The sequence below is a fragment of the Lathyrus oleraceus genome, chromosome 1 (assembly GCF_024323335.1).
Source record: "Lathyrus oleraceus cultivar Zhongwan6 chromosome 1, CAAS_Psat_ZW6_1.0, whole genome shotgun sequence".
In the NCBI taxonomy this organism is placed as follows: domain Eukaryota; kingdom Viridiplantae; phylum Streptophyta; class Magnoliopsida; order Fabales; family Fabaceae; genus Lathyrus; species Lathyrus oleraceus.
In genome coordinates, this window is record NC_066579.1 from 159,846,135 (window position 1) to 159,856,353 (window position 10,219).

Below are 10,219 nucleotides of genomic sequence, written 5' to 3' on the forward strand. Positions count from 1 at the left end.
AACAGACCTAGCATATAGCCTATTGTCTGGATGTCAAACTGAATGTTATGACATATATTCCTAACAGCATATGCTAAAGTGTAGGCTAGTTAGTTTTTCTGTTATGCTTAAGTATTTATTTCAGGCTGTTTTTCAGGGATCTAACAGCTGAGCTAAAATCCAGGAAACTAACAACTATGCTAAAATTAAGAGACCTAGCATATAGCCTATTTGTTAGCACCCTAATGTGTGGAAATTAGGTTAACTTGCTTGACCTTAATTTTAGGAAATTCAAGTACAAGGCCCAAGTGCTGCATTATAAAAGGATGGCAATCCTACTTTCAGCAACTCAGGGGTTTGAAGTGTGAAGAAGTAAATACATCGTTGTATTTCCTTGTTGTATGTTTTATTGTGTCTTGTATTAGATTTTACGTGTGAGCCAAGCAATTATCACCTAGATGATTGCATTGGACTAGGGTGTTTATTGAGTTGTAATTGTTGTGTCACACTAAGCTTTTAAGCGTGAGTGTTGTGTTTCTTGATTAAAGCTTTTAAGCACAATCAAGAGTTGTTTGAAGTATAACTTCACCACTGACTTTAAACTTATTAAAGGTTGAAATCACTGTTGTGATTGAGGGGGAGTGAGTAGGAACTCAGGTCTTAGTTTAGATTGAAATTGCATTGGGTAGGTCTTAAGTGATAGGATTAAACAGTTGGTTTAAGTCCTAAATTAATACCTCTTATAGTGGATTTCCTTCCTGGCTTGGTAGCCCCCAGACGTAGGTGTGTTTGTCATCGAACTGGGTAAACAATTCTCTGTGTTATTTACTGTCCTTTACATTTACCTTCTGTACACATTCCTGTCTGCGCAGAATTGGATGTCATAACATCCAGTGTGACATCGATACTCTGTTACTAGAATTTCACCTTTGACTTATAAATCTTAGGTTCTGATTTCATCAGGACCTTTGACTTTGAAGTCTCAGGTACTGATTTTTTCAGGACCTTTGATTATGTTATCTTAGGTTCTGATTGGTTTAGAATTTTTCATTTATCTAAAGCAGGCACAAAAAAAGTTTTTAGCTATGTATGAGCACTGCTTGAAGAAGAAGGATCTGAGGGTTTTTTCAAGAGTTGAGCTTTTTTATTATAGCATATTTCACTGTAACCTAGGCCTTCTCCTTTTCTCTTACTTAATCCATATTTATGGAAGCAAGTTTTGTTCTCTCAAGACCAGTTATGATAAAATTTTGAAGAGCCATTTCATGCTCACTCAAAGATTTATCAGACACTTTATCTGATTGAGCAATATGATCTTTTTCTAAAGATTCAATTTTATTTTTAGAAGATTTAATTCTTCTTTCATAAGATCATTTTTCTTTTTCAACGTTTTCATGTGTATTTCCTTGTCTTGGAAATGACTCGTGAGGTCTTGAATAAAAGAGACTGGATCAGGACGAGATAGATTAGAGAATACCTCATCTTCTTCTTCTCACTCTGAATCAGAAGTTGATTCATATTATGTGTCATAGGATGTGAGAGCCATCAATGCCAAATTTGCTTCTCCTTCATCTTTATCTGAAATGTCTTCATTATCAAATTCATCCCATGTTGCCATGAGACTCTTCTTGAATTTACTTATGAAGTTGTCCTTCTTGAAGCTTCCTTTCTTTGGTCTATCTTTCTGTAGATAATGGAAATTATCTTTGAAATGACCAGGCTTCTTGCAGTTGAAGAAATTATTTTGGTCATATGCTTTATCTTTCGAACTAGATCCTCTGAAGCCACTGCTTTTACCAGAGAATATCTTGTTCGTTTTTGTCAGTTGCTGATACCTCCTGATGATAAAGGTCATTTCCTCACCATCACAAACTTATTCATCAAAAACTTCTTTTGATTTCCAAACTTCTGAATGGATCTGACAGCTTTACCACAAGATTTTTCAACAACTGACTTCAAAGCCAGTGTTTTAGATTTCATCACAGGCTCATCACTATTCAGTTCCATCTCATGGGTCTGAAGGTTTCTTATCATACTTTCAAGGCTCAACATATTTAGATCTTTAGCCTCTTGAATAGTTGTGACCTTAGGTTTGTATCTAGCAGGGAGACTTCTCAAAATCTTCTTTATATGGTCCGATGTAGTGTAACTTTTGCTCAGAACCTGAAGGCCTGATGCAAGAACTTGAAACCTAGAAAACATGGTTTTAATATCTTCATCATCCTTCATTCTGAATAACTCATAATGTTGTACTAGAAGGTTAGCCTTAGCCTCTTTGACTTGTTGGTTCCCTTTATAAGTAGAACACAAAGACTCAAAGACAGTCTTAACAATTGACTTATCAATGATCTTGATGTACTCAAAATGAGGTAAAGCTTATATCATAATGCCTCTAACTCAATGATGTTTTATGTAAATTTTCTTTTGAATTGGTGTGAGTGTTTTCATATCCTTTACCATTCCAACACCATTAACTTCAATGTTAATGTCATCTTAAAATATATCCCACAACTCATCATCAAGACAATGACATAAGTATACATTTTACTTTTTCACCATTCAAACTGAGTGGAGTCACCACTAAAATGTAAGTGGTTTAGTTGAGTAATTACTTTTCTCAATAGTATCATAGTAATAGGGTATACCATAAGTATCGGTCGTTCCAGATGCACCCGACATGAATGAACAAGTATTTTCAAAATCAAGAAGAGGGGGTTCAGTTGTGTATGTTAACTATTTTGATCTTTTGAAAAACTAATATCAGAATCTGAACAAGTTCAGAATCTGATCTTAAAGTTAATAATAGCGGAATGAATAATATTCAGAAGAAATAAACAACGCAACACACCAAGTTATCCTGGTTACTCTCCTAAACTGAGAGTAGTTCAATCCCCTTATCAAACAAGAGATTTTCACTATAATCAAACGAATTACATTTTTCTCAAACAACTAGCAAGAGACTTCGACTGCTTAATCACACTAGAGAGAGACTTTTGATCAAGCAATCCGACAAGAGACTTCTGCTCAAGCACACGGGCAAGAGGCTTCCACTTCTCAAGCACACATGTAAGAGACTTCCATTGCTCAAGCACACAGGCAAGAGAGTTCCACTACTCAAGCAAACTAGCAAGATACTTCCTATACTCTTTAAACAACTATACTTGATGTAAATCAGAGGTATATAAGTGATACAAAAATCACAAAGATACTTAAACACTTAAGATTCCTAAGATATACAAAGATAAGAAATCTTAAGAGCTTGTGCAATAAATAGATAAAACTTTAGCTTAAAGTTTGTGCTCAATGTGTTTTGTTAGATTATTTGATAGTTTTGTTAGGTTGTTCGACAATTTTGTTAACCTTCCTTCAAATCTTCAACTCCCCTTTTAGAGGTAGAAAAAGAGTCGTTGGAAAGTAGCTTGCACAAGTAATATTTTAAAAATAGTAGTTCCAAGAGAGAGACGTTGGAAGATGAATTTGCTAAGATCTTCAAACATTGTGTAATAACAAAATCCATAACTTCTTTTTCATACTAGGTATATATCAAACATTGGGAAAGACTTAAGAGGTCGTATAAACTTTCCTTGAGACTTGCAATAAGAAATTCAAGTTGAATGCTTCAATAAGTCTGGCATTCATAATATTGGTTTGCTATGGAGACAGAGTACAAATCATAAGAGGAGCACCTTTAGCTGAGGTCTCTAGAGTCTGAGAAGTCACCAGAAGCAGAGATGCCACGTTCAGATTCTGATCCTTCAGGAGCTGAAATACCATGTTCAGAGTCATAAGATTCTAATCCTTCAAAATCTGAGTCTATTAGCTTCTCCACGTGTGCTTTCATCAGGGTCAGTTACAAGTTGAATTTTAAGCTTATGATCTTGCATACTTGAACATATGTTAGTATACCCAATTTTTCTTTAAGTATTTTGTTATCATCAAAACCCAAGGGATATGAATTTTTTTGTTCCAACACCTGCAAGGAGCCTGATCAAGGTTATCCAAAAACACCATAAATCGAGATCTCCTTCTCCAAGAAAGACGTCGTCGGGATTCAACTGCATAATGACGAACTCATGTTCATCACTGTTATGAGTGATGACTGAGATATCAAAAGAGATCATGTAGACCAAGGTAATTCCACAAAAATCCTCTATTATGCGCATTTTAGAGGCTCTTCCTCGACCCAGTCAACCTAAAACCCTTTAAGGGATCGCTAGTTGGATTATGCGAGGAGCAGGTGCAAGTGAAAGGCTACATAATTCTAAGGACCACCTTCGGGGCTCATGAGCAAGATAAGGAGATTAAAGTAGGGTACCTGGTCATTGATACCCCTTTTTCCTACAATATAATTATAGGGTGCCCAACTTTTAATAATTTGGGCGTCACCTTGTCCATTTTGTATTTGTGCATGTAACAACAGCTCTCCGACGGGCGGGTATGAGTCATTCAGGGAGATTAGGAAATCTGCAGGAAGTGTTACATAAAAATTCTCAAGCTTAAGAAGGTCCGGACCATGGAAGTAAAAGCTAGGAAGGTTGGTTCAGGAATAAGGCCACTAAGAGAAGCTCATTGGGGCAAGAGGATCCCCCTCATATTGGCGAGGAGATTGAAAACTAGAAGCCCAAAGGGAATGTCCTCAAGTATCATTTACTTTACCGACATTCATTTATTTTCTTTACCACTAGTTTATTTGTTGTTGTTTTTTATTAGGCGAGCATATTTCTCTACCACTTCTAAGAACATGTTGTTTTTATTGGGGTGAACTCTTTTCCTTTTGTGCCTGACGCATGACAAGGATTTTTAATGAGGCGTCTCACTCTATCATTCTTCTAAATATGCATTAATATCAATCCCTTTTGCAGAAAATCTAAAGGTTCTGAAGAACATTTTCCCTAGAGGCAATCAAAATTTTAAATCATTAATAAGGATCCTTGCCGCCCTAAGAGGAAATCAAAATGATGGATTCATAATAAGGATCCTTTCCGCTCTTAGAGGAAATAAAGTGATGGATCCTTAATAAATATCTTTTCCGCCCTTGAGGAAATAAAGTGTTGGATCCTTAAGAAAGATCCTTGCCACTCTAAGAGGAAATCCAAACATTGATACTTAATAAGGATCCTTGTTTCCCTTAGAGGAAATAAAATGTTGGATCCTTAAGAAAGGTCATTTCCTCCATTGGAGGTAATAAAACGTTGCATCCTTAAGAAGGATATTCGTCGCCCTTAGAGGCAATAAAACATTGGATCCTAAAGAGGGATCCTTGTCTTCCTAAGAGGAAATTAAAACGTTTGATCCTTAAGAAGGATCTCTGTCACCTTAAGAGGCAATTAGAACACTGGATTCTTACATCCCTTAGAGACACTAAAATGTTGGATCCTTAAGAAGGATATTTTTTATCCTTGGAGGCAATAAAATGTTGGATTCTTAAGAAGGATCTTTGTCGCCCTTAAAGGAAATAAAACACTAGATCCTTAAGTAGGATCCTTACCGCCCTTAGAGGAAAACAAAAGTTGGATCCTTAAAGAGGGATCATTGTTGCCTTTAGAGGCAATCAAAACACTGGATCTTTGCCACCTCTAAAGGAAATTAAACATTGGATCTTTAAGAATGGTCCGAAAGTAATCGAAACACCGAATCCATGTCACCTACTATGATTAGTAATGTTACATATATTATCTTTGCCCTAAAGGGAGGAATAATATCAACGAATATCCCATGTAAGACCCAACACAATCATACAAAACAACTGCAAGAAATGGCCATAAAGAGATTAGCATAAAAATATGCCCAAACAACGCCATTGTCTTAAGATTTACAAAAAATCCTCCACAGGGGTGAAAACTACAATTAAAACCACTAGAGGTCAAAGAAAACAAACATAAAATCTTCCTACTAATCATCCCCATGTGTTTCCTCCTTCGTGGTGGCTTCATTCAGACGGGGAACCTCATATATGTCTTCTCCAATCAATGTGTCTTCATTTCGGGCGTCATGTGCTAGAGAGTATTCTTCAAGCCTTAAGAGGGATACCTCTTCATCATCCACCAACTAGAAATCATAAAGGACCTTAAAGAGATCCAATTGGGGATAGAAGAAGAAAACATGTTCTCTCTCTCTCTCACTCCATATAAACACCAGTCGTCAATACTAACTTATCCTAGAGATTCAACACTTCATCCTCTAACTCCCTTTTGGAGCAAATTGTGTTATCTAGAGAGGCTCTCAGAGACTTCTCCTTAGTGATGATTTCTTTTTCCTTCTCCTCTACATCATCCAGCTTCTTCTTCCACGTATCTTTATCCTTTTGTAAGACCTCTAACAACATATGACTCTTGTAGTAGCCATCCTAATACTTCTTGAGTTTCACCCTCAACTCCTTTTCAGCATTTGCTTGCCTCCCCTGCTCAATATCCTCCAGCATAAGTGCCCTCAATAAAAGGTTATCCTTCATGCCAATAAGCATAAAGAGTAACTTAGACTGAAGGGTCGTATAATCAACTGAGAACTTCTTAGAGAAGGAAATGAGGGAACCTATAAATTGGATGGAATCAAAGTGAGTATTGCTCCATAAAGAAGTTTGGAGCAGGGGTGCCTCGCCAATAGAGGGCCTCTAGATACTCACATCTCTAGTAGTAGGTGAGACATGGTCGTGACCAGCAACCTGTGAAGGGCCATCTCCATGTCTCTGAGCCTTTGGGTTGGGCAAGTAGGTAAGATGCTCCCTAGCTTGCCTTTTTTTCCTTTTAGACCAAAACCCTCATGATGGCTCTAAGGGCAATCAGATTTCCCGCGAGTCGTGTGAATTTTATCCCACATATTCTTCCTCTCTTCCAGCTTAATCTTCGGTATCTGGCTTACAAGGCAATACATAAAGGTCACGCATGCTATTTGGAAACATATACAAAGGGTGACATGTCAGTCAAGACTTACTCTAGTACTCATCAAAAGGGTCATCACCCTCTAGTCACAGATAAATCATTATGCGGGAGTCAATGACTTCGAACTTATTCAGGAGAAGAACTATCATCACCTCTTCTAGGGTAAGATATTTACTATCATAACCCATGATTGTTGCGAGTTCATCTGTCCATGACAAAAGAAAAAGGGGCATCGTTAGCCCCTACCAGCACGCTAGAGTTTTCTCGCCCCCTCACTCAAGCGAATCTATCCTTCAAGTTTTTGTACTGGTTAGTGTGAGGTATAAAAGGGGCTTTTCCAGGAATGCCCCTAGGGACACCCAACCCCCTTTTTAAGGCCTAGTAGTATAAAATGAGAAAAATACCCCAATAGTAGAGAAGATCTTTAGGATTTCACACGCCATCTCAAAAGCCCTAATAAAAGTCACACTATTAGGGAGTAACTGGAAAGGCGCAACATTGAGGACCTTCACGACCTCCATGACAAAGGAGGAGAAAGGAAAAAAAATCCTTTATTAGAGGGTGTCGTACCCTAAAATTTGTCCTCCCTTTTTTTTTTACTTTTCATCTGACGCATGACTTGAAATTCATCAGCATTCATCTATTATGCATCATGCATTCATGTTAATACAATCCTTAACTCACGCCTCTTGTTAACTGAGGTCAATTGTTGACTTTCTGGTCAATTAGTTGACCAAAGTCAATCATCCGTTCCCAAATCCGTATCGTCTCGACTCTAGTGATAATTGATCATTTTCCATACCCTTTTGACTCACTTCATCGTTATATCCATCATGATTTTAATTTCAATTGATTTTCATCGATTTTCAATTAAATTAACTTCAAATCAACTCTAATTATAAATTATGTGTGGAGTTTCGATTTGATTTTAGATTTATTTTTTAAATCAATTTGTATATCAAATTAATTTTAGTTTTAAATCAATTTGACTTTAGTTTCAAATGAATTCTAATTTTTATTTGGTTTTAAGTGATTTTTGATTTTTAAATTGATCTTTGGTTTAGTTTTGGGTTATTTTGGATGATCCAATGTCCATATCTATTTTTATAATCAATTATATATGATTCTAGTATCTGTTCCAATCATCAAACATTCACATCTAACAAAGACACACAACGTCAATTTAATACACGAGAAAATAGTGGGGTTTCACATCTTTCATGCCTCTTGGTGAATTGTATAACCTTAGTAGAGGTTATCTTGTGAATGATAATCTTAGCCGAGGTTCTTGTTCGTAAGGTTGTTGACTACCGGAATTATGCTTCTAAGAAGGAGACCGACTATGTTGGGCTTAAGAACCAAGGAGCTACCTGTTATATGATTTCTTTACTCCAAACTTTGTACCATATTCCTTATTTTAGAAAGGATGTATACCATATGCCAACAACTGAAAATGACATGGCCTTTGGCTCTACAAAGTACATTCTACAAACTTCAATATGTTGCAACAAAGGAACATTAAGTGCAAAAATTAATTAACCAAATCAATTCCCATAACAGTTCCAATTTCCACTTAACTATTTCTTACTATTAACATCACTACAATTTTTACTAACTGAAAGTAACCTGCATAACTACATTCATTATAAAACCAGGAGAAAAATTTCACAATTTTGCATTTCGGTTACATCTCATTGTCGATTCAACTAAACATTGGATTTCTAAAATAACTGGATTTACATTGTAATTTCATTTCAAAACAGAACTTGAGTTAACATTTCACTCACTATTTCATCTATAACTAATCATAATAAGACCCTAACTATCTTCAAATCCTAACTCACCGCCAGCAATTCTCACACCATAACAGGCCAAGAATAAACCAATACAACCAACATCAAAACTTATACATTGGAATTCCGTAGTAAACCCTCCAATTTCAGCATACCAAGTGAAGACTCCAATCAGAACCTTGTGAATCCGTTCAACAGCACATCGAGTCAAAATTCATAATACACCAACCTGCAACAAATTCACCACAGGGCAATTTAGAAAATACAAGCAATGCCATAACAGACTACAAATTACTACGTGAAAGTGCAAACAAGACAGTTGGAATTGGAAGTTTCGGTTCACTATATTCAAATTCCTATGGACCTGTAGATGGATCACCTTCATTTCTCTGGAACCGGATCTGCAAACCCTCGGTTAATGTCTTCTCATCCAGAGTTTTTCTCCAACTCAATGATATGTAACCTGCAGAATTATAAACAAAAATGTGAAGATCCCTTGTAATTGACCATTCAGTTCTAACAAAATAACCAAAACCAACAAACATAACCTGCAAACCAATTCAGCAAGTTTAAGCCAATCTCAAATTAATCCCTAATTTAATTGACTCAGTAATGACTTATGCCAAACCATTTCTAACAATTCAAGCATGGCTATTTTACCGCATTTATTTATGAGTAGCAAGCTAGAATAACTAATAATTAACTCGTCGGTATTTCCGAAAAAAGTGTTGTTTCAGCAGGTCAGTAGAAGCCATTTTAACTGACTAGCATTTTAAGACCTGAGTTTTTTAACCAATGCAAATCAACTTAATAGATTTCTTTCAACACTAATAGAAACACTTAACTCCCTCTCAATGTAATAATCCTAACATATATAACAAATTCACAATTAATTCCAACCGAATTCTAACTCCAGCTAGCATTAACTGAATTATTAACAAAACTAACTAACAGAATTGAATAACAGAATTTGGGAATTGCATAACAGAGTTCTAACTGAAATTCAACTAACTGATAACAAATTTGATCTCACCTTAACTAACATCGCACATCCCAAGGCTAACAGATTGAGAACAGGCCCAAATGGTGTATTGCTGGTGTTTGAACCACAAGTCCAGGCATACACCCTACTGGTCTTCTATGGTAATTTAGTTAATTAAGTCCAATTAGATTCTAGATTTAGGGTAATCATAATAATTAGGTTGGTTAAGTGATTTTAAAATTTAATTGGGATTATGGACTTTTAGGTAAATTAAATGATTAAGATTTAGTTAGATTAATTAGGATCAAGTCTTGGTTAATTTAATTAGGATAATACATTTTAGAATTTTAATCAATTAGATTTGAAAAATAATTAGGTAATTAGGAATTTAGAATTAATTAGATTGTTAGATTTAATTGATTTTGATTTTGCATGATTAGAAATTTGATTCCATATTTCTCTAATTAATCAATTTTTAGAATATGACCATTTTTCCCCCTAGATAGAATTCCTGATTTTTAATGCATGTCCCCTTAGTTTAGGGTTTTCATCAGAATTGTCTGATTTACTTAGATGTTTAATTAAAT

The 10,219-nt window shown here is 35.7% G+C and overlaps 1 long non-coding RNA gene across 1 annotated transcript; it reads right to left on the minus strand.

The window, feature by feature from the left end:
* Positions 1-8,487: 8,487 nt before the first annotated feature.
* On the minus strand, positions 8,488-9,858 carry LOC127115558 (uncharacterized). The gene is made up of 3 exons (XR_007800768.1): positions 9,684-9,858; positions 9,030-9,113; positions 8,488-8,879 (listed from the first exon to the last, which is right to left on the minus strand). It is a non-coding gene; the product is annotated as an uncharacterized LOC127115558 (long non-coding RNA).
* Between the last annotated feature and the right edge of the window lie 361 nt (positions 9,859-10,219).